Source organism: Lolium perenne, chromosome 3, assembly GCF_019359855.2.
Source record: "Lolium perenne isolate Kyuss_39 chromosome 3, Kyuss_2.0, whole genome shotgun sequence".
NCBI lineage: Eukaryota > Viridiplantae > Streptophyta > Magnoliopsida > Poales > Poaceae > Lolium > Lolium perenne.
In genome coordinates, this window is record NC_067246.2 from 21,526,903 (window position 1) to 21,554,705 (window position 27,803).

The following is a 27,803-nucleotide window of genomic DNA, read 5'->3' on the forward strand; positions in this document are numbered from 1 at the left end:
AGTTTTTCAGGTCTTGCTGGTACTTGGTAACTCTTGACAGCACCTCATCTCTAGCTTCGTCGAGTGCATCGACATCGTCCTCTAGCGCCTTTCTTGAAGTTTCTTCATCGTATTCCGCCACTCTCGGAGAATTGTGTTCTATTTCTACCGGGAGCACTGCCTCGGCTCCATGGACCAAGAAGAACGGAGTTTCCTGCGTTGCTGTATTGGGTGTTGTCCGTATACTCCATAACACGCTAGGCAACTCCTCTGGCCAAGTGTGTCGAGCTTTCTCCAGAGGTGTTAGCGATCGTTTTTTGATACCATTTCAGATGATGCCGTTTGCTTTCACGACTTGACCATTGGTTTGCGGGTGCGCAACTGATGCAAAGTGTAGTTTGATGCCTACCTCCTCGCAATATGCCTTGAACTCCTTGGAGGTAAAATTGCTGCCGTTGTTCGTGACAATGCTGTGAGGGACGCCAAATCGAAAGACGATGCCCTTAACGAAGCTTACCACCGATGCTGCATCTGGCGAAGTTATTGGTTTTGCCTCAATCCACTTAGTAAACTTGTCGACAGCCATGAGCATATATACGTATCCTCCTGGCCACGCTTTATGTAATTTCCCCACCATATCGAGACCCCACTGTGCAAAAGGCCATGATAGAGGTATTGGCATCAGCTCTGCTGCCGGAGAATGAGGTTTTGCCGCAAATCTTTGGCAGGCATCACAAGTGCGCACTATGTCCTTCGCATCTTCTATTGTAGTTAGCCAATAGAATCCTGCCCTGAAAACCTTGGCTGTTATTGCTCGACTGCTTGCGTGGTGTCCGCACACTCCCTTGTGTACATCCTTCAGGATAACTCTTCCTTCTTCGGGTGTAACGCATCTCTGCAATACTCCCGATATACTTCGCTTGTACAACTCTCCTTTGACCACAGTAAAAGCTTTGGATCGTCGAATAACCCTCCTTGCTTCTACCGGATCTTCGGGTATCTCTTTCCTTAGGATATATGCTACGTAAACCTGCATCCAAGGAACTTGTACCATCATCACCTCATGTGATTAATCTTCTACTCCCCATGTGTTTGCTTCTGATTCTGCTGGATCCCCCGAGTCTTTCTCAAGCTTCTCCTTCTTCTTTGACTGTTTCGACGGTTTCTTTGCTTTAGTTGATCTTTCGCTTATCTCCTCCCAAAATACGCCAGGTGGTATTGCTAAGCATTGCGATCCGATGTTTGCCAAAACATCGGCTTCATCATTGCTGAGTCTACTAATATGGTTTACTTCACATCCATCAAAGAGTTTCTTGAGTTCATTGTATACCTCCTTGTATGCTATCATGCTGTCATTGATTGCATCACACTGATTCATCACCTGTTGAGCCACCAGTTGGGAGTCGCCGAAATTTTTTAATCGGGTTGCTCCACAGGCCTTCGCCATCTTCATCCCATGTATGAGCGCTTCATACTCCGCCTCATTATTGGATGCATTGGAAAACGTCATCTGCAGCACATATTTCATCTTATCTCCTTGAGGTAACACTAATATCACGCCTGCTCCAGCTCCTTCTAACCTCTTGGACCCGTCGAAGTTCATGGTCCAGGTACTCGACAAATCTGGGGGTCCCGTATTTTGCAGCTCCATCCACTCTGCGACGAAGTCTGGCAAAATTTGCGACTTTATTGCTTTTCGTTTTTCATACGTGATGTCCCGAGGGGAAAGCTCTATTCCCCAAAGGGAGACACGGCCTGTAGCTTCTGGATTGTTTAGGATGTTTGATAAAGGCGCCTCATTGACCACTATTATCGGATGCGCCGAAAAATAGTGTCGCAACTTTCTTGCGGTTGTAAACACTCCATACGCTAACTTCTGATAGTGCGGGTACCGCTGTTTTGAAGGCGATAAAACTTCACTGATGAAATATACCTGTCTTTGGACTGCATGAAGTTTCCCTTCTTCTTCTCTTTCTACCACAAGTACCGTGCTGACCACCTGAGGTGTGGCCGCGATATATAACAGGAGAGGTTCCTTTTCCTTGGGCGCCACCAGTATTGGAGGTGTCGAGATTGTGCGCTTGAGGTGCTCAAATGCCCTATCTGCTTCTTCGTTCCATTCGAACTTTTCTCCTTACTTGATCAGCGCATAAAAGGGCAGCGCTTTTTCTCCTAGCCTGGCGACAAATCTGCTCAGAGCCGCGACACGTCCTGTCAGCTGTTGTATCTCCTTGAGCTTTGTCGGCTTTCTCATTGTCACAATTGCTTGTATCTTCTCAGGATTCGCCTCAATTTCTCTGGCTGATACCAAGTATCCAAGGAGCTCTCCCGCAGGAACGCCAAAGGAACACTTCGTCGAGTTTAGCTTGAGGCGAAACTTGTCGAGGTTGTCGAAGGTTTCCTTGAGATCATCGATTAAAGATAACCCCTGCTTTGTTGTAATTACGACATCATCGATATATACTTGGACGTTCCTGCCGATCTGCGCGGCAAGACACTTTTGCATCATCCTTTGATAAGTAGCTCCCGCGTTTTTTAACCCGAAAGGCATCGTTTTATAGCAGAACACACTGTAAGGTGTTATGAAAGCTGTTTTGACCTCATCCTCTTCTTTTAAGCGGATCTGGTTGTAGCCAGAATACGCGTCCAGGAAGGAAAGACGTTCGCATCCCGCTGTGGAGTCGATAATTTGATCGATCCTCGGGAGGGGAAAGTGATCCTTTGGACAATGTTTATTGAGACACGTGAAGTCGACGCACATGCGAAGGACGTCAGTGTTTTTCTTCAGGACCAGGACTGGGTTAGCAACCCATGTGGCTTCTGTATGCAGTTCCTTGATGAAGTTTGCCTCTCGAAGTCGATTAATTTCCGACAGCATAGCTTTGCGGTTTGGTTCCAAAAAACGCCGCAAAGGTTGTTTAATTGGCCTAGCCACTGGATCCACATTAAGAGGGTGCTCGGCAAGTTCCCTGGGTACTCCTGGCATGTCGGCTGGACACCATGCGAAGATTTCCCAGTGCTCACGGAGGAACTCGACGAGCGCGCTTTCCTATGCGCTATCCATATTTGTTGCGATAGCTGTCGTCTTCTTGGGATCTGTCGGGTGAATTTGTACTTCCTTCGAGTTCTTGGTGGTGTCAAAGGTTGGCTCCTTCAGCGGCCTCCCTCCATCAGGTAATACATCGTAATCAGTTGTTAGCTTTGACGCCATATATTCTGCTTGCATCCCGAAAGTCTCTGACAACCGATGAAAATCCTTGTCGCACTTATCTGCCAGCGCGAAACTGCCTTTTACTGTGATTGGGCCCTTGGGTCCAGGGAGCCTCCACAATAAGTATGTGTAATGTGGTACCGCCATAAATCTGGCATAAGCGGGTCGTCCTAGCAGAGCATGATACTGTGACGGGAAGTCCACAACTTCGAACTCTAATTTCTCTCTCCTGTAATTCTCTCGGGTTCCAAACTGAACGTCGAGATTGATCTTTCCCAATGGATAACTTGGCTTCTCCGGGGTGATACCATGGAAACTGTAACATCCCAACTTTTGAATAAGAAGAACAAGAGAGAGATTTCAAGAATCCAAAACTCAGAGCCAACAAAAACTTTTTATCATCATATAGGTCTATGCATATAGTTCCCTTTTTTTTATTGTTTGAGTGTGCTTTTGCCTTGATGCTTGGTTGAGTGTTCTCTTCTACTCTAAAAACCCTAACCAAGATCTCATGATCATCCAAGAACAAAGAAAAAGAATTTAGAAAAGAAATAATAAAAATAAATCCAACACACACATATGGCCTATGCCATTTTTGCAAATCTCAAACCTAGACCATTTTGGTTTGCACCATTGGTTGTAAATGGATACTAAACACCTTTTAGCACTTTTGGAAACAATCAAACTCAATTCAAATCATTTTTGAACCAAATATGAACTCACATGAAATGTTGGCCATTTGGTCACATTTTATTTTCTTCCCCACTTTGCCCCCTTTTATCTTCTGGATCCTCAACCAAACTTGGTAAACCATGATCACCTCATCCAAGACCAAGTGATGATGAACAATTTTGGTGTTGACCATCATCCCTAGAGTTGACTAGGTTGACCATGGTAAAGAGGACCAGATGCTATGTGAGAGTAAAGTGAAGATGACCACATTTTTGTGATTTTGCAAACCTACACCATTTTGACCACCACCACCACCATTCTACTCCTATCTTTATTCAAATCAACTCCACCAAAATTCTTTCAAAAATTCGAAAATATTTCTCTTTCGGGCATTATGTCGAGCACCTGGTGGGCAGTAATCAAAATGGTGCCCATACTGAATTTTCCAAAGTGGACCAAGTCCACCTGACCACCTCTGCCTCCCCTGACCACCTCAGCACCAGTGCCAGGCCCCTGCACCACCCCCACTTGGCCACCATGGCCAAGATCGTCGCCATGCCGGCCACCATGTCACCCTCATGCCATCCTCTCCTCCTCTCCCATCCCGTGTGCACCACCATGTCTAGCAGACCCCCCTCACTCCCCTGATCATGCCCGACACGGCCCTCGACGAAATCGTGCACCACACTCGCCAGAAAACGCGACGCCCAGACGTGCCAGTGACGCGCACGCTCGCGCCAGAGCGCGCACGGCGAACGCCACGGGCACGCCAGGACACGACGTCGCCCCACTCACCCGCGTCACCTCCGCCCTGACTCTCTGCACAAATCGACTCACGACGTCACCGTGCACCGTCCAGACATGGCCACTTGGCCGCGGGAACGCTGTGGTCGTCGTCACCGTCGACGAGACCCGCCACGGCCATGCCCCTTCCTGTCAAGCTTCCCATCGCCACTGAGCCCCTGCCGCGCCACGATCAAGCGATTCGTCATCGCCAGGACACCAGCAACACGCCGCGCCCATACCTTGCCTCTTCGCAGCCCTGGAACGGCGACGACGACGGCGACCCTAGCTCCGCCCCACGGCCACCTCCTTCGGCTATAAAAGGAGGGCCTCTCCCACTGATTTGAGCACGCCAATCTCTTCCCCTCATCCCCACAGCACTCCTCGCCACCTCAATTGAATCGATTAGCCACCGGAGTCCACCAATTGCTTGATCGTCGCCGCCGCCAGTACCCGAAGCTCGCCGGAGAAGGAGACCACCTCAGGCGACGCCACTGCTTCCAGGCGCCTCCTCGTCAACGACACGGTCCCTGCGCACATCACCGACGACCGCCGGAGCTCCGACGGCCGCTCCGACCCCCTACCTCCGCCGTGCCAGCGCCCGCCTCTCGCCAACGACGACGACGAAGCTCGCCCGTCCGATCCGCGCCTGATCCAACGACCAGCGAGCAGCGTACCGTTTCGGTAAGTTATTCGCGCTGACAGGTGGGTCCCGCCTGTCAGGCAGCCCACCGCGCGCCAGCACGGAGCTGGGCCGGCCCATCTTTTTCCCGCCAGCCGTTTAAATTCAAATTCGAATTTTCAGTTAATTCCAAAATTCATTGCTGGTTTCTTTTTCAAAATTTAATAGGGCCAAATCTACCCGGCCAAATTTTACAAATTTTATATATTTGGAAAGCTTGTGAAAAGCTCTATCCAACCCCACTGGCCTCACCTCAATTTTGTTTATAGAATTAAAGTGAGAAAATAAACAAGGCAGGGACTTTTCTGCCTTATAAAAATTATTAAAAATCAACCAAAAATGCTTTTGAGTTGATTCCAACTCCTATAAATCACATTTCACTTGCACTAATTGTTTCTGCAAAAATATGCCATGCTTACTTTGAATGATCATGGCTTAGTTGAATTAAAGGACTATATGGCTATTTAGGGTCAAAGATATTGTCCAAAACTATTTAAATTTCTCATGGGAATTTTACCCCATTTAAATCTTGTCACCAACAACTCAAAAGGAGATAAAGACTCTGGTCCTTTAGGTCTCATATGATTTGTTGATGATTTAAATCTTTCCCTTGATTAGGATTAAAATGCATGAGGTGCTCACCTCATTTAAATCTTTTTCTTAAATGATAAGTATGAAGAGGTTGACTTTGGTCAACCTAGGTCATATATTATTCATGAAGGAAATTAAATCTTAATAAGATAATAAGAGGAATTTATTTCTCTAAGCTTTTAAAAATAACACCTATTTTGGTATGAGAGGAAATTATTTTTCTTATTTAATGAGAAACCCCACCACCAACTTATTAGTAAGGTGTGATGCTAGTTAAGTGGTGTGAATCCTGAGTGTGCTTAGTTGAGTACTTAAGTTTGGTATGATGATTGTGTACCCCGTATTCGTATTTTAGACGCTAGTACGGAAGAGTATCAAGAGGAGGAGGAGGCATACTTCCAAGGAGAAGAAGACCACTTTGATCAGTACACCAACCAAGGCAAGCTAATATTCTTGCAAAGTGCAAAGCTCTATCAGGGCAAGGCACATTCACATACTACTTTATGTTTCCTGATCCCATCCCAAGTTTTATCCTTGCAAAGTTTTTACTTTATTTATTAAAGCTTACTTTTATAGTTAACTTTGGTCTAAGTATAGAATAGTACAAGAGTATCAAACTTAGCCTAAGAAGCTTATGAGTTAAGTAGCACTCATCAAGACTAGTTGCTGGTACTAACAAATAACAAGTAGCTACTCTAGATGGGAACAGGTGACTGGTGTTTGAATTTGAAACCTTGGAATGACGATTCATTCCATTGAATGAATTTTGAAGGTGAAAGTGACCAAGAGAAGATAGTGATTTTTTGTTCTTTATATATAAAACTGATATTGGTTTGAATGCGATACCTTTCCGATTTTTGAGTACCCCCACAATACCTGATTATGGGTAGGGCTTAACTAGAAGTTTATACATCTTAGTATGGGTTCCCTCTGAACAAGCATCATAGGGGTTATGCCGAGGCTGCCTCCGTTGTTGAGAAATGATGTGAATTGAGGTGAATTGTACGGCCAAGCCCTGTGCAGTTCCCAGGTTGACAGTTGGTCTTCACTGGGAGGCCAAGCTCATGGGGAGAGGTGCCTATACTAGGGTATGTAAGTGAAAGGTTATGGTTGATGATCCGCGTACTGAGTTACGATGATTCAGGGTTATCCCTGACGGATGTAATCAAATGTTGTGGCACAAGTGTGCAACCTCTGCAGAGTGTAAACCTATTCGAATAGCCGCGTCCACGGTTACGGACGGTTGGAAAGGCCATACTGTTCCTTTGTCAGAAGTTTTCTTGAAAAAGGGTTGATGATTTGAAGGTTGACTTGATTTTTTTTTTGAATCACAACTAAGTCGTGGGAATGACACTAATGTTCCCCCGTGAGTTAGTTAGCATGTGGAGAGTCCTTTGATAAATGCTTATGAAATAAAACAGGCTTTATGCAAAGGAACCTAGAACTTAGCACCCCATTACTAAAATTGGTAGTACTTACACTAGTATTAGTTTGCAAGTACTTTAAAGTACTCACGGCTGTGTCCCTGGCTATTCAAATGGCCAGACTATGAAGAGGAGCAGCAGTATGAAGATGATGGCCAGCAGGACGGCTACAACAACTAGGAGTTCTTCTGACGTCAAGCGTTGGCCTGTGGATTTAGACTAGTCCACTACTACTTCGCTTCCGCTGTGTAATGTGTGCATTGAGCAGTAGCTCAACTATTTGTGTAATATTGGATCATGTGATCCCCTTTTGTAAGACGATTATGGTTTGTAATGAATGATGACTTGTGATATCAGCTGTTATGTCTCGCAACAACAATCTTCCTGGGATTGCGATGTATGGCATAATAGGCATCTGGACTTAAAAATCCGGGTGTTGACAAGTTGGTATCAGAGCCATTGTTTGACCTTAGGAGACCCTAGTTAGAATGGACGTCTGAAAACTTAGTTTCAAAAACAAATAAAGGGATTATTTACAAAAAACTTATTTACTCTCTTACCCTGAAGACTTTTATCAAAAGAGGAAATTCATGCTTCACCTTGCAATTCTACATAAAATTTTGATCCACTCGCACATCTCTAACATACTCATCCATTTCGCTTTCAGATGGAGCCAATCAACACTAGGTTTTACCAGCTGGGGAATGGCGGGAGTCTGATCTTCGAAAGGGACTTAGATTCCCTATCTGAGTTTCTGGGACGCCCGCACCCGGAGTTTCACGGAATCCAAGTCAACGACTAGCCGGAGGGGAGCTTCGATGGGTTATCACCGCTGACCTGAGGGGCAAGATGGAGCCTCCTACCTCAGAGAGGATCCTCTTTTCCATCAGAGAAAGCAACTGGCTGGATGGACTCGCTCGTGCTCTTCAGGAAGCACTTGCCCGTCTGTGCGGGCAGAATGTGGTGGCAATCCAAGGTCATTGCTTCGCGCACTTTGCAAGGCATGACGCCATTGGAGGGCCCATGGACCTACAGTCACACCCCGAGCTGAAGCACCACGTGGAGCACCTGGACTTTATGCTGCACGAGACCCAGAAGGAGCTGGACAACTCCCGCGTCTACGCCAACCAGACTCACCTCCACCTAGCTGAACATGCCGATGCTATCAAGATACTTGCAAAGGACCGCAGGTCACTCCGCCAGCAGCGTGCCAAGAAGGACGCTACCATTGCGCGCCTCCGCGCAAAGATAGCATCCTTGGAGGCAACTGTTCAGACCCAAGAGAACCAGTTGAGGGAAATGGAAGAAGAGGGTGAAGACATTCAGGGAGGAGCAGCCTTCATGAGCGATGATGATGACTTCGAAGAGGATGAGAACACTGACGTGGAGGACTACGAATTCCTGGAGGCCGGAGAAGATGACTTTATACCGATCGATGTGGATGATGAGTAGTTGCACTTGGTCACTTGAGTAGGTGTGAGTTTGTATCCCGTCCTTTGTATCGTAGCGTGAGTAAATGGTTCTTAAAACCATGGAGGTATTAGCTTGTAATATGTGATGTTTGAATGAATGAATGTGTGTTTGTGTTTACCATCCCAAGCATTCAAGATTTAAATTTCTGAACCAACTCAAAATAAGCCATAGAAATTTCCCTCTCATCTTATGAGCTATTTCCATGTTCAGATGGCCCCTCCAACTCGCAACAACAGCCAAGATGCCATGATGCAACTGCTGCAGACCTTAATGGAAGATCGAGAGAATGAAAGAGCCGAAAGACAGGCCAATCTTGCTGCACTGCAACAGCTAGCCAACAATAACCAAGGCCATGGAAACCATGATCACCCTGGGTCAAAACTCAAGAACTTTCAAAACACCAATCCCCCTGTGTTCAGCAAAACTGAAGAACCTCTCGATGCAGATGACTGGCTCCAGACAATGGAGAACAATCTGGAAGTTGCGGGAGTCGAACCTGCAGAACAAGTCTTGTTTGCCACCCATTACCTAGCCGGACCAGCCAGAGCCTGGTGGACAAGCACCCGTGCTATGAACGCCGGACAGATGATGACTTGGGCAGATTTCAAGCTCAAGTTCAGCAAGTATCACGTACCCCCGGGTCTGATAAAGAAGATGAGGGATGAATTCCGTGAATTGAAGCAAGGCCGGATGTCGGTGGTTGAATACCGCGACAGGTTCCTTACCCTGTCAAGGTACGCCCCCGATGAAACTGACACCACCGAGAAAAGGAAGGAAAGATTCCTGAACGGACTGCATGATGAGATGCAGACTGTGCTGGTCAACATTCCCTTTGCTGACTTAGAAGCCCTGGTGGACTCAGCCATCCAGATGGAAGGCAAACTTCACCAAGCCAACGAGAACCGCAAACGCCGCATGATGCACCAAAGTGGGCCCAGTAACCCTCAGAAGTATCGCCCCAGCTCAAGCGGAGGTTTTGCCCCAAGAAACAACAAGCCCAGGATGCGGACTTCACGTCCGGGTTTTGAGAACCGGAGTGGAGGACACCCAGACAGGAGGCCACCACCACAACAACAGCAACTACAACAACAACAACAACGTCAACCGCGCTCCGCCAAGAGCCCCCAACACCAACAACAACAACAGCAACACCAACACCGCTCCGAGGACTGGGAGCAACGCCATCCCTGTCACCCCCAAGGACAAGTCCACCATCACTTGTTACGAGTGTGGAGTCGTGGGACACTACTCCAATGAGTGCCCCAAAAGGTTAGCCAAGAATGCCACCAACGCCGCTGCACCTGCTCAGCAGCAACGCCGTGTCTCCACCGGCAAGAAGTTCACCCCCAACAACCCCAACAACCGCAACGGTCGCCTCTACCACATGAACGCCGAGGAAGCCCAGGAAGCACCAGACGTGGTGCTGGGTATGTTCTCTGTTAACTCAATACCAGCAAGAGTGTTGTTTGATTCCGGGGCATCACATTCATTTGTCACTGAAGACTTTGCATGCACAAGTAAAATTCAACCAATCAGTTTGAAGCATGTCATGATAGTCCAAATACCCGGGTCGACTACAAAAGCTAGAAAAATTTGCAAAGATGTGCCTATCAGAATGCATAAAGTAGATTTTTATGCAAATTTGATTGTTCTAGGAACAAAAGGTTTGGAAGTAGTACTGGGTATGGATTGGATGTCGAAACATCATGGATTAATTGATTGTGCCAAGAAGGCCATCACCATGACTAGTAGCACCGGAATATTAGTAGAACATGTATCTGAAAGGCTGCCCAGAAAGTTTACCTGCAACCAAAGTATAGCCCAGCCAACCTTGGATCAGATTAGGGTCGTCTGTCGATACCCTGATGTGTTTCCGGATGAATTACCTGGTATGCCCCCAGATCGGGATATCGAGTTTATCATTGAGTTAATCCCTGGAACCGGACCGATAGCCCAGAGAGCCTATAGCATGAACCCCGCAGAGTTAATCGAACTAAAGAAGCAATTGGATGATATGCTAGCCAAAGGTTTGATACAACCAAGTGCCTCGCCCTGGAGATCCCTAGTATTATTTGTGGATAAGAAAGACGGTGCCACTCGTTTATGTACTGATTACCGTAAGCTTAACGATGTGACCATCAAGAACAAGTACCCCCTGCCAAAGATAGAAGACCTGTTTGACCAGCTGGCCGGTGCCAAAGTGTTCTCTAAGATTGATCTTAGGACTGGTTACCACCAACTAAAGATCCGTGCCACAGATATTCCTAAAACTGCCTTTACCACTCGATATGGATTGTACGAGTACAATGTCATGTCATTTGGATTGACCAATGCCCCTGCTTATTTCATGAATCTCATGAATAAGATCTTTATGGACTTTTTGGATAAGTTTGTTGTGGTCTTCATCGACGACATCCTTATCTACTCCAAATCCGAAGAAGAACATGAGCAACATTTGGAGATTATCCTAGAAACCCTTAGACAGTATCAGTTGTATGCCAAGTTCAGCAAATGTGAGTTTTGGTTGAAGGAAGTAGGATTCCTGGGACATATCTTGTCTACCGGAGGTATTGCCGTAGATCCCGCTAAGATCAAGACCGTTACCGAATGGAAAGCCCCAACCACCCAGACCGAGGTCCGCGCTTTTCTTGGATTAGCCGGATATTACCGCAGATTTGTGGAAGGCTTTTCAAGTATAGCTAGGCCAATGACCCAACTGTTGAAGAAGGATAAGAAGTTTGAATGGACTGATAAATGTGAAGAGAGTTTTCAGCAACTCAAGAGAAGATTGACCACAGCCCCAATCCTGATCATGCCCGATATCACTAAGCCATTTGACGTCTATTGTGATGCATCCAAGATTGGTCTTGGATGTGTGTTAATGCAAGACGGCAAGGTGATATCATATCTGTCAAGGCAACTGAAGCAACATGAGCAGAACTACCCAACTCATGACCTGGAGTTAGCAGCCGTAGTCTTAGCCCTGAAAGTTTGGCGTCATTACCTCATGGGTAATCGATGCGAGATATATTCAGATCACAAGAGCTTGAAGTATATTTTCACCCAGAAGGAGCTGAATATGAGACAGCGCAGATGGATAGAATTAATCAAGGATTACGACATGGAGATTCACTACCACCCCGGCAAGGCCAATGTGGTAGCGGATGCTTTGAGCAGACTGCCGTGCCAGTTGAACTCCATGCTCGCAATAGAACAACCCAGCCTGTATCAAGAGTTTGAACAGTTCAGACTAGAGCTAGTGAGCGAAGGATTCTTAGCCAGCATTGAGCTCCAACCCACATTGATGAGTCAGATAAAGGAAGCCCAGAAGGGAAATACCAGCATTGACGGAATCAAGAGTCAGATAGCTGCAGGAAAAGCACCTGGATTCACCGTTGATGAAGAAGGAGTTCTTTGGTACAACGGACGCCTTTGTGTACCATCAGATTCAGAGTTGAAGCAAGTCATTCTGAAGGAAGCTCACGACACCCTATATTCCATTCATCCCGGTGGAACCAAGATGTATCAAGATTTGAAAGAACAATTCTGGTGGCATGGAATGAAGCGAGAGATTGGAAGCTACATCGCCAAGTGTGATATCTGTCAGAGAGTCAAGGCAGAACACCAGCGACCCGCAGGATTGTTGCAACCGTTACAGATTCCGGAATGGAAGTGGGATTCAGTAGGAATGGATTTTATCACTGGATTGCCCAAATCTAGCAGAGGAAATGATTCCATTTGGGTAGTAGTCGATAGATTGACTAAGGTAGCCCATTTTATCCCTGTCAAGACCACCTATCAAGGCCCCAAGTTAGCTGAGTTATATATCTCCAGAATCGTCGCCCTGCATGGAACCCCAAAGTCAATTGTGTCAGATAGAGGATCCCAATTCACCTCAAGATTCTGGCAGAAAGTGCATGAAGGACTAGGAACCCGTCTGAATTTCAGCACAGCTTATCATCCACAGACTGACGGACAGACCGAGAGAGTCAACCAGATACTAGAAGATATGTTGAGAGCCTGTGTGCTAGAGTATGGATCCAAATGGGAAGACTGCCTACCTTATGCAGAATTCTCCTACAACAACAGTTATCAAGCCAGCTTACAGATGGCCCCCTTTGAAGCCCTATACGGAAGAAAGTGTCGTACCCCTTTGAACTGGTCGGAAATCGGAGATAGCCAAGTCTTCGGCCCAGATGTTCTCCGAGAAGCCGAAGAGAAGGTGCACAAGATCCGTGAATACCTCAAGACCGCTCAGTCAAGACAGAAGAGCTACGCCGACAAGAGACGCCGAGAGATGACATTCGAAATCGGAGATTTTGTGTATCTCAAGGTCTCACCCCTCAAAGGAATGCAGAGGTTCCAACTCAGAGGAAAGCTCGCCCCCAGATATGTCGGACCCTTCAAAGTGCTGAGTCGCCGAGGAGAAGTTTCATATCAACTTGAACTACCGGAAGAAATGTCCGCGGTGCACAATGTGTTTCACATCTCACTACTTCGGAAGTGCCTAGAAGTGCCGGAGAAGACCGAAGTGTTCAAGAACATCGACCACTGAGCTATTGATATCAACCAGGACTTGACATACCGTGAAGTGCCTATTCGCATCCTTGAAGAAGCTTTCAGGACCACCCGCACCAGAAGTATCAAGTTCCTGAAGATACAATGGAGTAATCACACCGAAGAAGAAGCCACCTGGGAGCGCGAAGAGGACATGAAGAAGGAATACCCAGATCTCTTTAGTACCTAAGTTTTTCTTTAGATCTCGGGACGAGATCTTTTGTAAGGGGGAAGGGTTTGTAACATCCCAACTTTTGAATAAGAAGAACAAGAGAGAGATTTCAAGAATCCAAAACTCAGAGCCAACAAAAACTTTTTATCATCATATAGGTCTATGCATATAGTTCCCTTTTTTTTATTGTTTGAGTGTGCTTTTGCCTTGATGCTTGGTTGAGTGTTCTCTTCTACTCTAAAAACCCTAACCAAGATCTCATGATCATCCAAGAACAAAGAAAAAGAATTTAGAAAAGAAATAATAAAAATAAATCCAACACACACATATGGCCTATGCCATTTTTGCAAATCTCAAACCTAGACCATTTTGGTTTGCACCATTGGTTGTAAATGGATACTAAACACCTTTTAGCACTTTTGGAAACAATCAAACTCAATTCAAATCATTTTTGAACCAAATATGAACTCACATGAAATGTTGGCCATTTGGTCACATTTTATTTTCTTCCCCACTTTGCCCCCTTTTATCTTCTGGATCCTCAACCAAACTTGGTAAACCATGATCACCTCATCCAAGACCAAGTGATGATGAACAATTTTGGTGTTGACCATCATCCCTAGAGTTGACTAGGTTGACCATGGTAAAGAGGACCAGATGCTATGTGAGAGTAAAGTGAAGATGACCACATTTTTGTGATTTTGCAAACCTACACCATTTTGACCACCACCACCACCATTCTACTCCTATCTTTATTCAAATCAACTCCACCAAAATTCTTTCAAAAATTCGAAAATATTTCTCTTTCGGGCATTATGTCGAGCACCTGGTGGGCAGTAATCAAAATGGTGCCCATACTGAATTTTCCAAAGTGGACCAAGTCCACCTGACCACCTCTGCCTCCCCTGACCACCTCAGCACCAGTGCCGGGCCCTGCACCACCCCCACTTGGCCACCATGGCCAAGATCGTCGCCATGCCGGCCACCATGTCACCCTCATGCCATCCTCTCCTCCTCTCCCATCCCGTGTGCACCACCATGTCTAGCAGACCCCCCTCACTCCCCTGATCATGCCCGACACGGCCCTCGACGAAATCGTGCACCACACTCGCCAGAAAACGCGACGCCCAGACGTGCCAGTGACGCGCACGCTCGCGCCAGAGCGCGCACGGCGAACGCCACGGGCACGCCAGGACACGACGTCGCCCCACTCACCCGCGTCACCTCCGCCCTGACTCTCTGCACAAATCGACTCACGACGTCACCGTGCACCGTCCAGACATGGCCACTTGGCCGCGGGAACGCTGTGGTCGTCGTCACCGTCGACGAGACCCGCCACGGCCATGCCCCTTCCTGTCAAGCTTCCCATCGCCATCGAGCCCCTGCCGCGCCACGATCAAGCGATTCGTCATCGCCAGGACACCAGCAACACGCCGCGCCCATACCTTGCCTCTTCGCAGCCCTGGAGCAGCGACGGCAGCGGCGACCCTAGCTCCGCCCCACGGCCACCTCCTTCGGCTATAAAAGGAGGGCCTCTCCCACTGATTTGAGCACGCCAATCTCTTCCCCTCATCCCCACAGCACTCCTCGCCACCTCAATTGAATCGATTAGCCACCGGAGTCCACCAATTGCTTGATCGTCGCCGCCGCCAGTACCCGAAGCTCGCCGGAGAAGGAGACCACCTCAGGCGACGCCACTGCTTCCAGGCGCCTCCTCGTCAACGACACGGTCCCTGCGCACATCACCGACGACCGCCGGAGCTCCGACGGCCGCTCCGACCCCCTACCTCCGCCGTGCCAGCGCCCGCCTCTCGCCAACGACGACAGCGAAGCTCGCCCCGTCCGATCCGCGCCTGATCCAACGACCAGCGAGCAGCGTACCGTTTCGGTAAGTTATTCGCGCTGACAGGTGGGTCCCGCCTGTCAGGCAGCCCACCGCGCGCCAGCACGGAGCTGGGCCGGCCCATCTTTTTCCCGCCAGCCGTTTAAATTCAAATTCGAATTTTCAGTTAATTCCAAAATTCATTGCTGGTTTCTTTTTCAAAATTTAATAGGGCCAAATCTACCCGGCCAAATTTTACAAATTTTATATATTTGGAAAGCTTGTGAAAAGCTCTATCCAACCCCACTGGCCTCACCTCAATTTTGTTTATAGAATTAAAGTGAGAAAATAAACAAGGCAGGGACTTTTCTGCCTTATAAAAATTATTAAAAATCAACCAAAAATGCTTTTGAGTTGATTCCAACTCCTATAAATCACATTTCACTTGCACTAATTGTTTCTGCAAAAATATGCCATGCTTACTTTGAATGATCATGGCCTAGTTGAATTAAAGGACTATATGGCTATTTAGGGTCAAAGATATTGTCCAAAACTATTTAAATTTCTCATGGGAATTTTACCCCATTTAAATCTTGTCACCAACAACTCAAAAGGAGATAAAGACTCTGGTCCTTTAGGTCTCATATGATTTGTTGATGATTTAAATCTTTCCCTTGATTAGGATTAAAATGCATGAGGTGCTCACCTCATTTAAATCTTTTCTTAAATGATAAGTATGAAGAGGTTGACTTTGGTCAACCTAGGTCATATATTATTCATGAAGGAAATTAAATCTTAATAAGATAATAAGAGGAATTTATTTCTCTAAGCTTTTAAAAATAACACCTATTTTGGTATGAGAGGAAATTATTTTTCTTATTTAATGAGAAACCCCACCACCAACTTATTAGTAAGGTGTGATGCTAGTTAAGTGGTGTGAATCCTGAGTGTGCTTAGTTGAGTACTTAAGTTTGGTATGATGATTGTGTACCCCGTATTCGTATTTTAGACGCTAGTACGGAAGAGTATCAAGAGGAGGAGGAGGCATACTTCCAAGGAGAAGAAGACCACTTTGATCAGTACACCAACCAAGGCAAGCTAATATTCTTGCAAAGTGCAAAGCTCTATCAGGGCAAGGCACATTCACATACTACTTTATGTTTCCTGATCCCATCCCAAGTTTTATCCTTGCAAAGTTTTTACTTTATTTATTAAAGCTTACTTTTATAGTTAACTTTGGTCTAAGTATAGAATAGTACAAGAGTATCAAACTTAGCCTAAGAAGCTTATGAGTTAAGTAGCACTCATCAAGACTAGTTGCTGGTACTAACAAATAACAAGTAGCTACTCTAGATGGGAACAATTGGTGGTGTTTGAATTTGAAACCTTGGAATGACGATTCATTCCATTGAATGAATTTTGAAGGTGAAAGTGACCAAGAGAAGATAGTGATTTTTTGTTCTTTATATATAAAACTGATATTGGTTTGAATGCGATACCTTTCCGATTTTTGAGTACCCCCACAATACACGATTATGGGTAGGGCTTAACTCGAAGTTTATACATGTTAGTATAGGTTCCGTCTGAACAAGCATCATAGGGGTTAGGCCGAGGCTGCCTCCGTTGTTGAGAAATGATGTGAATTGAGGTGAATTGTACGGCCAAGCCTGTGCGGTTCCTGGTTGACAGTTGGTCTTCTTTGGGAGGCCAAGCTCATGGGGAGAGGTGCCTATACTAGGGTATGTAAGTGAAAGGTTATGGTTGATGATCCGCGTACTGAGTTACGATGATTCAGGGTTATCCCTGACGGATGTAATCAAATGTTGTGGCACAAGTGTGCAACCTCTGCAGAGTGTAAACCTATTCGAATAGCCGCGTCCACGGTTACGGACGGTTGGAAAGGCCATACTGTTCCTTTGTCAGAAGTTTTCTTGAAAAAGGGTTGATGATTTGAAGGTTGACTTGATTTTTTTTTTGAATCACAACTAAGTCGTGGGAATGACACTAATGTTCCCCCGTGAGTTAGTTAGCATGTGGAGAGTCCTTTGATAAATGCTTATGAAATAAAACAGGCTTTATGCAAAGGAACCTAGAACTTAGCACCCCATTACTAAAATTGGTAGTACTTACACTAGTATTAGTTTGCGAGTACTTTAAAGTACTCACGGCTGTGTCCCTGGCTATTCAAATGGCCAGACTATGAAGAGGAGCAGCAGTATGAAGATGATGGCCAGCAGGACGGCTACAACAACTAGGAGTTCTTCTGACGTCAAGCGTTGGCCTGTGGATTTAGACTAGTCCACTACTACTTCGCTTCCGCTGTGTAATGTGTGCATTGAGCAGTAGCTCAACTATTTGTGTAATATTGGATCATGTGATCCCCTTTTGTAAGACGATTATGGTTTGTAATGAATGATGACTTGTGATATCAGCTGTTATGTCTCGCAACAACAATCTTCCTGGGATTGCGATGTATGGCATAATAGGCATCTGGACTTAAAAATCCGGGTGTTGACAAGTTGGTATCAGAGCCATTGTTTGACCTTAGGAGACCCTAGTTAGAATGGACGTCTGAAAACTTAGTTTCAAAAACAAATAAAGGGATTATTTACAAAAAACTTATTTACTCTCTTACCCTGAAGACTTTTATCAAAAGAGGAAATTCATGCTTCACCTTGCAATTCTACATAAAATTTTGATCCACTCGCACATCTCTAACATACTCATCCATTTCGCTTTCAGATGGAGCCAATCAACACTAGGTTTTACCAGCTGGGGAATGGCGGGAGTCTGATCTTCGAAAGGGACTTAGATTCCCTATCTGAGTTTCTGGGACGCCCGCACCCGGAGTTTCACGGAATCCAAGTCAACGACTAGCCCGGAGGGGAGCTTCAGTGGGTTATCACCGCTGACCTGAGGGGCAAGATGGAGCCTCCTACCTCAGAGAGGATCCTCTTTTCCATCAGAGAAAGCAACTGGCTGGATGGACTCGCTCGTGCTCTTCAGGAAGCACTTGCCCGTCTGTGCGGGCAGAATGTGGTGGCAATCCAAGGTCATTGCTTCGCGCACTTTGCAAGGCATGACGCCATTGGAGGGCCCATGGACCTACAGTCACACCCCGAGCTGAAGCACCACGTGGAGCACCTGGACTTTATGCTGCACGAGACCCAGAAGGAGCTGGACAACTCCCGCGTCTACGCCAACCAGACTCACCTCCACCTAGCTGAACATGCCGATGCTATCAAGATACTTGCAAAGGACCGCAGGTCACTCCGCCAGCAGCGTGCCAAGAAGGACGCTACCATTGCGCGCCTCCGCGCAAAGATAGCATCCTTGGAGGCAACTGTTCAGACCCAAGAGAACCAGTTGAGGGAAATGGAAGAAGAGGGTGAAGACATTCAGGGAGGAGCAGCCTTCATGAGCGATGATGATGACTTCGAAGAGGATGAGAACACTGACGTGGAGGACTACGAATTCCTGGAGGCCGGAGAAGATGACTTTATACCGATCGATGTGGATGATGAGTAGTTGCACTTGGTCACTTGAGTAGGTGTGAGTTTGTATCCCGTCCTTTGTATCGTAGCGTGAGTAAATGGTTCTTAAAACCATGGAGGTATTAGCTTGTAATATGTGATGTTTGAATGAATGAATGTGTGTTTGTGTTTACCATCCCAAGCATTCAAGATTTAAATTTCTGAACCAACTCAAAATAAGCCATAGAAATTTCCCTCTCATCTTATGAGCTATTTCCATGTTCAGATGGCCCCTCCAACTCGCAACAACAGCCAAGATGCCATGATGCAACTGCTGCAGACCTTAATGGAAGATCGAGAGAATGAAAGAGCCGAAAGACAGGCCAATCTTGCTGCACTGCAACAGCTAGCCAACAATAACCAAGGCCATGGAAACCATGATCACCCTGGGTCAAAACTCAAGAACTTTCAAAACACCAATCCCCCTGTGTTCAGCAAAACTGAAGAACCTCTCGATGCAGATGACTGGCTCCAGACAATGGAGAACAATCTGGAAGTTGCGGGAGTCGAACCTGCAGAACAAGTCTTGTTTGCCACCCATTACCTAGCCGGACCAGCCAGAGCCTGGTGGACAAGCACCCGTGCTATGAACGCCGGACAGATGATGACTTGGGCAGATTTCAAGCTCAAGTTCAGCAAGTATCACGTACCCCCGGGTCTGATAAAGAAGATGAGGGATGAATTCCGTGAATTGAAGCAAGGCCGGATGTCGGTGGTTGAATACCGCGACAGGTTCCTTACCCTGTCAAGGTACGCCCCCGATGAAACTGACACCACCGAGAAAAGGAAGGAAAGATTCCTGAACGGACTGCATGATGAGATGCAGACTGTGCTGGTCAACATTCCCTTTGCTGACTTAGAAGCCCTGGTGGACTCAGCCATCCAGATGGAAGGCAAACTTCACCAAGCCAACGAGAACCGCAAACGCCGCATGATGCACCAAAGTGGGCCCAGTAACCCTCAGAAGTATCGCCCCAGCTCAAGCGGAGGTTTTGCCCCAAGAAACAACAAGCCCCAGATGCAGACTTCACGTCCGGGTTTTCAGAACCGGAGTGGAGGACACCCCAGGACAGGAGGCCACCACCACAACAACAGCAACTACAACAACAACAACAACTTCAACCGCGCTCCGCCAAGAGCCCCCAACACCAACAACAACAACAGCAACACCAACACCGCTCCGAGGACTGGGAGCAACGCCATCCCTGTCACCCCCAAGGACAAGTCCACCATCACTTGTTACGAGTGTGGAGTCGTGGGACACTACTCCAATGAGTGCCCCAAAAGGTTAGCCAAGAATGCCGCCAACGCCGCTGCACCTGCTCAGCAGCAACGCCGTGTCTCCACCGGCAAGAAGTTCACCCCCAACAACCCCAACAACCGCAACGGTCGCCTCTACCACATGAACGCCGAGGAAGCCCAGGAAGCACCAGACGTGGTGCTGGGTATGTTCTCTGTTAACTCAATACCAGCAAGAGTGTTGTTTGATTCCGGGGCATCACATTCATTTGTCACTGAAGACTTTGCATGCACAAGTAAAATTCAACCAATCAGTTTGAAGCATGTCATGATAGTCCAAATACCCGGGTCGACTACAAAAGCTAGAAAAATTTGCAAAGATGTGCCTATCAGAATGCATAAAGTAGATTTTTATGCAAATTTGATTGTTCTAGGAACAAAAGGTTTGGAAGTAGTACTGGGTATGGATTGGATGTCGAAACATCATGGATTAATTGATTGTGCCAAGAAGGCCATCACCATGACTAGTAGCACCGGAATATTAGTAGAACATGTATCTGAAAGGCTGCCCAGAAAGTTTACCTGCAACCAAAGTATAGCCCAGCCAACCTTGGATCAGATTAGGGTCGTCTGTCGATACCCTGATGTGTTTCCGGATGAATTACCTGGTATGCCCCCAGATCGGGATATCGAGTTTATCATTGAGTTAATCCCTGGAACCGGACCGATAGCCCAGAGAGCCTATAGCATGAACCCCGCAGAGTTAATCGAACTAAAGAAGCAATTGGATGATATGCTAGCCAAAGGTTTGATACAACCAAGTGCCTCGCCCTGGAGATCCCCAGTATTATTTGTGGATAAGAAAGACGGTGCCACTCGTTTATGTACTGATTACCGTAAGCTTAACGATGTGACCATCAAGAACAAGTACCCCCTGCCAAAGATAGAAGACCTGTTTGACCAGCTGGCCGGTGCCAAAGTGTTCTCTAAGATTGATCTTAGGACTGGTTACCACCAACTAAAGATCCGTGCCACAGATATTCCTAAAACTGCCTTTACCACTCGATATGGATTGTACGAGTACAATGTCATGTCATTTGGATTGACCAATGCCCCTGCTTATTTCATGAATCTCATGAATAAGATCTTTATGGACTTTTTGGATAAGTTTGTTGTGGTCTTCATCGACGACATCCTTATCTACTCCAAATCCGAAGAAGAACATGAGCAACATTTGGAGATTATCCTAGAAACCCTTAGACAGTATCAGTTGTATGCCAAGTTCAGCAAATGTGAGTTTTGGTTGAAGGAAGTAGGATTCCTGGGACATATCTTGTCTACCGGAGGTATTGCCGTAGATCCCGCTAAGATCAAGACCGTTACCGAATGGAAAGCCCCAACCACCCAGACCGAGGTCCGCGCTTTTCTTGGATTAGCCGGATATTACCGCAGATTTGTGGAAGGCTTTTCAAGTATAGCTAGGCCAATGACCCAACTGTTGAAGAAGGATAAGAAGTTTGAATGGACTGATAAATGTGAAGAGAGTTTTCAGCAACTCAAGAGAAGATTGACCACAGCCCCAATCCTGATCATGCCCGATATCACTAAGCCATTTGACGTCTATTGTGATGCATCCAAGATTGGTCTTGGATGTGTGTTAATGCAAGACGGCAAGGTGATATCATATCTGTCAAGGCAACTGAAGCAACATGAGCAGAACTACCCAACTCATGACCTGGAGTTAGCAGCCGTAGTCTTAGCCCTGAAAGTTTGGCGTCATTACCTCATGGGTAATCGATGCGAGATATATTCAGATCACAAGAGCTTGAAGTATATTTTCACCCAGAAGGAGCTGAATATGAGACAGCGCAGATGGATAGAATTAATCAAGGATTACGACATGGAGATTCACTACCACCCCGGCAAGGCCAATGTGGTAGCGGATGCTTTGAGCAGACTGCCGTGCCAGTTGAACTCCATGCTCGCAATAGAACAACCCAGCCTGTATCAAGAGTTTGAACAGTTCAGACTAGAGCTAGTGAGCGAAGGATTCTTAGCCAGCATTGAGCTCCAACCCACATTGATGAGTCAGATAAAGGAAGCCCAGAAGGGAAATACCAGCATTGACGGAATCAAGAGTCAGATAGCTGCAGGAAAAGCACCTGGATTCACCGTTGATGAAGAAGGAGTTCTTTGGTACAACGGACGCCTTTGTGTACCATCAGATTCAGAGTTGAAGCAAGTCATTCTGAAGGAAGCTCACGACACCCTATATTCCATTCATCCCGGTGGAACCAAGATGTATCAAGATTTGAAAGAACAATTCTGGTGGCATGGAATGAAGCGAGAGATTGGAAGCTACATCGCCAAGTGTGATATCTGTCAGAGAGTCAAGGCAGAACACCAGCGACCCGCAGGATTGTTGCAACCGTTACAGATTCCGGAATGGAAGTGGGATTCAGTAGGAATGGATTTTATCACTGGATTGCCCAAATCTAGCAGAGGAAATGATTCCATTTGGGTAGTAGTCGATAGATTGACTAAGGTAGCCCATTTTATCCCTGTCAAGACCACCTATCAAGGCCCCAAGTTAGCTGAGTTATATATCTCCAGAATCGTCGCCCTGCATGGAACCCCAAAGTCAATTGTGTCAGATAGAGGATCCCAATTCACCTCAAGATTCTGGCAGAAAGTGCATGAAGGACTAGGAACCCGTCTGAATTTCAGCACATGACTTATCATCCTGATCGACGGACAGACCGAGAGAGTCAACCAGATACTAGAAGATATGTTGAGAGCCTGTGTGCTAGAGTATGGATCCAAATGGGAAGACTGCCTACCTTATGCAGAATTCTCCTACAACAACAGTTATCAAGCCAGCTTACAGATGGCCCCCTTTGAAGCCCTATACGGAAGAAAGTGTCGTACCCCTTTGAACTGGTCGGAAATCGGAGATAGCCAAGTCTTCGGCCCAGATGTTCTCCGAGAAGCCGAAGAGAAGGTGCACAAGATCCGTGAATACCTCAAGACCGCTCAGTCAAGACAGAAGAGCTACGCCGACAAGAGACGCCGAGAGATGACATTCGAAATCGGAGATTTTGTGTATCTCAAGGTCTCACCCCTCAAAGGAATGCAGAGGTTCCAACTCAGAGGAAAGCTCGCCCCCAGATATGTCGGACCCTTCAAAGTGCTTTGAGTCGCCGAGGAGAAGTTTCATATCAACTTGAACTACCGGAAGAAATGTCCCGCGGTGCACAATGTGTTTCACATCTCACTACTTCGGAAGTGCCTAGAAGTGCCGGAGAAGACCGAAGTGTTCAAGAACATCGACCACTGAGCTATTGATATCAACCAGGACTTGACATACCGTGAAGTGCCTATTCGCATCCTTGAAGAAGCTTTCAGGACCACCCGCACCAGAAGTATCAAGTTCACGAAGATACAATGGAGTAATCACACCGAAGAAGAAGCCACACAGGAGCGCGAAGAGGACATGAAGAAGGAATACCCAGATCTCTTTAGTACCTAAGTTTTTCTTTAGATCTCGGGACGAGATCTTTTGTAAGGGAAGGGTTTGTAACATCCCAACTTTTGAATAAGAAGAACAAGAGAGAGATTTCAAGAATCCAAAACTCAGAGCCAACAAAAACTTTTTATCATCATATAGGTCTATGCATATAGTTCCCTTTTTTTTATTGTTTGAGTGTGCTTTTGCCTTGATGCTTGGTTGAGTGTTCTCTTCTACTCTAAAAACCCTAACCAAGATCTCATGATCATCCAAGAACAAAGAAAAAGAATTTAGAAAAGAAATAATAAAAATAAATCCAACACACACATATGGCCTATGCCATTTTTGCAAATCTCAAACCTAGACCATTTTGGTTTGCACCATTGGTTGTAAATGGATACTAAACACCTTTTAGCACTTTTGGAAACAATCAAACTCAATTCAAATCATTTTTGAACCAAATATGAACTCACATGAAATGTTGGCCATTTGGTCACATTTTATTTTCTTCCCCACTTTGCCCCCTTTTATCTTCTGGATCCTCAACCAAACTTGGTAAACCATGATCACCTCATCCAAGACCAAGTGATGATGAACAATTTTGGTGTTGACCATCATCCCTAGAGTTGACTAGGTTGACCATGGTAAAGAGGACCAGATGCTATGTGAGAGTAAAGTGAAGATGACCACATTTTTGTGATTTTGCAAACCTACACCATTTTGACCACCACCACCACCATTCTACTCCTATCTTTATTCAAATCAACTCCACCAAAATTCTTTCAAAAATTCGAAAATATTTCTCTTTCGGGCATTATGTCGAGCACCTGGTGGGCGGTAATCAAAATGGTGCCCATCTTGAATTTTCCAAAGTGGACCAAGTCCACACGACCACCTCTGCCTCCCGACCACCTCGGCACGGTGCCAGGCCCCTGCACCACCCCCACTTGGCCACCATGGCCAAGATCGTCGCCATGCCGGCCACCATGTCACCCTCATGCCATCCTCTCCTCCTCTCCCATCCCGTGTGCACCACCATGTCTAGCAGACCCCCCTCACTCCCCTGATCATGCCCGACACGGCCCTCGACGAAATCGTGCACCACACTCGCCGAAACGCGACGCCCCGGACGTGCGGTGGCGCGCACGCTCGCGCCAGAGCGCGCACGGCGAACGCCACGGGCACGCCAGGACACGACGTCGCCCCACTCACCCGCGTCACCTCCGCCCGACTCTCTGCACAAATCGACTCACGACGTCACCGTGCACCGTCCGGACATGGCCACTTGGCCGCGGGAACGCTGTGGTCGTCGTCACCGTCGACGAGACCCGCCACGGCCATGCCCCTTCCTTTCAAGCTTCCCATCGCCACTGAGCCCCTGCCGCGCCACGATCAAGCGATTCGTCATCGCCAGGACACCAGCAACACGCCGCGCCCATACCTTGCCTCTTCGCAGCCCTGGAACGGCGACGACGACGGCGACCCTAGCTCCGCCCCACGGCCACCTCCTTCGGCTATAAAAGGAGGGCCTCTCCCACTGATTTGAGCACGCCAATCTCTTCCCCTCATCCCCACAGCACTCCTCGCCACCTCAATTGAATCGATTAGCCACCGGAGTCCACCAATTGCTTGATCGTCGCCGCCGCCGGTGCCGAAGCTCGCCGGAGAAGGAGACCACCTCGGGCGACGCCACGCTTCTGTGCGCCTCCTCGTCAACGACACGGTCCCTGCGCACATCACCGACGACCGCCGGAGCTCCGACGGCCGCTCCGACCCCCTACCTCCGCCGTGCCGGCGCCGCCTCTCGCCAACGACGGCAGCCGAAGCTCGCCCGTCCGATCCGCGCCTGATCCAACGACCAGCGAGCAGCGTACCGTTTCGGTAAGTTATTCGCGCTGACAGGTGGGTCCCGCCTGTCAGGCAGCCCACCGCGCGCCAGCACGGAGCTGGGCCGGCCCATCTTTTTCCCGCCAGCCGTTTAAATTCAAATTCGAATTTTCAGTTAATTCCAAAATTCATTGCTGGTTTCTTTTTCAAAATTTAATAGGGCCAAATCTACCCGGCCAAATTTTACAAATTTTATATATTTGGAAAGCTTGTGAAAAGCTCTATCCAACCCCACTGGCCTCACCTCAATTTTGTTTATAGAATTAAAGTGAGAAAATAAACAAGGCAGGGACTTTTCTGCCTTATAAAAATTATTAAAAATCAACCAAAAATGCTTTTGAGTTGATTCCAACTCCTATAAATCACATTTCACTTGCACTAATTGTTTCTGCAAAAATATGCCATGCTTACTTTGAATGATCATGGCCTAGTTGAATTAAAGGACTATATGGCTATTTAGGGTCAAAGATATTGTCCAAAACTATTTAAATTTCTCATGGGAATTTTACCCCATTTAAATCTTGTCACCAACAACTCAAAAGGAGATAAAGACTCTGGTCCTTTAGGTCTCATATGATTTGTTGATGATTTAAATCTTTCCCTTGATTAGGATTAAAATGCATGAGGTGCTCACCTCATTTAAATCTTTTTCTTAAATGATAAGTATGAAGAGGTTGACTTTGGTCAACCTAGGTCATATATTATTCATGAAGGAAATTAAATCTTAATAAGATAATAAGAGGAATTTATTTCTCTAAGCTTTTAAAAATAACACCTATTTTGGTATGAGAGGAAATTATTTTTCTTATTTAATGAGAAACCCCACCACCAACTTATTAGTAAGGTGTGATGCTAGTTAAGTGGTGTGAATCCTGAGTGTGCTTAGTTGAGTACTTAAGTTTGGTATGATGATTGTGTACCCGTATTCGTATTTTAGACGCTAGTACGGAAGAGTATCAAGAGGAGGAGGAGGCATACTTCCAAGGAGAAGAAGACCACTTTGATCAGTACACCAACCAAGGCAAGCTAATATTCTTGCAAAGTGCAAAGCTCTATCAGGGCAAGGCACATTCACATACTACTTTATGTTTCCTGATCCCATCCCAAGTTTTATCCTTGCAAAGTTTTTACTTTATTTATTAAAGCTTACTTTTATAGTTAACTTTGGTCTAAGTATAGAATAGTACAAGAGTATCAAACTTAGCCTAAGAAGCTTATGAGTTAAGTAGCACTCATCAAGACTAGTTCTTTGGTACTAACAAATAACAAGTAGCTACTCTAGATGGGAACAATTGTTGGTGTTTGAATTTGAAACCTTGGAATGACGATTCATTCCATTGAATGAATTTTGAAGGTGAAAGTGACCAAGAGAAGATAGTGATTTTTTGTTCTTTATATATAAAACTGATATTGGTTTGAATGCGATACCTTTCCGATTTTTGAGTACCCCCACAATACCTGATTATGGGTAGGGCTTAACTAGAAGTTTATACATCTTAGTATGGGTTCCCTCTGAACAAGCATCATAGGGGTTATGCCGAGGCTGCCTCCGTTGTTGAGAAATGATGTGAATTGAGGTGAATTGTACGGCCAAGCCCTGTGCAGTTCCCAGGTTGACAGTTGGTCTTCACTGGGAGGCCAAGCTCATGGGGAGAGGTGCCTATACTAGGGTATGTAAGTGAAAGGTTATGGTTGATGATCCGCGTACTGAGTTACGATGATTCAGGGTTATCCCTGACGGATGTAATCAAATGTTGTGGCACAAGTGTGCAACCTCTGCAGAGTGTAAACCTATTCGAATAGCCGCGTCCACGGTTACGGACGGTTGGAAAGGCCATACTGTTCCTTTGTCAGAAGTTTTCTTGAAAAAGGGTTGATGATTTGAAGGTTGACTTGATTTTTTTTTTGAATCACAACTAAGTCGTGGGAATGACACTAATGTTCCCCCGTGAGTTAGTTAGCATGTGGAGAGTCCTTTGATAAATGCTTATGAAATAAAACAGGCTTTATGCAAAGGAACCTAGAACTTAGCACCCCATTACTAAAATTGGTAGTACTTACACTAGTATTAGTTTGCGAGTACTTTAAAGTACTCACGGCTGTGTCCCTGGCTATTCAAATGGCCAGACTATGAAGAGGAGCAGCAGTATGAAGATGATGGCCAGCAGGACGGCTACAACAACTAGGAGTTCTTCTGACGTCAAGCGTTGGCCTGTGGATTTAGACTAGTCCACTACTACTTCGCTTCCGCTGTGTAATGTGTGCATTGA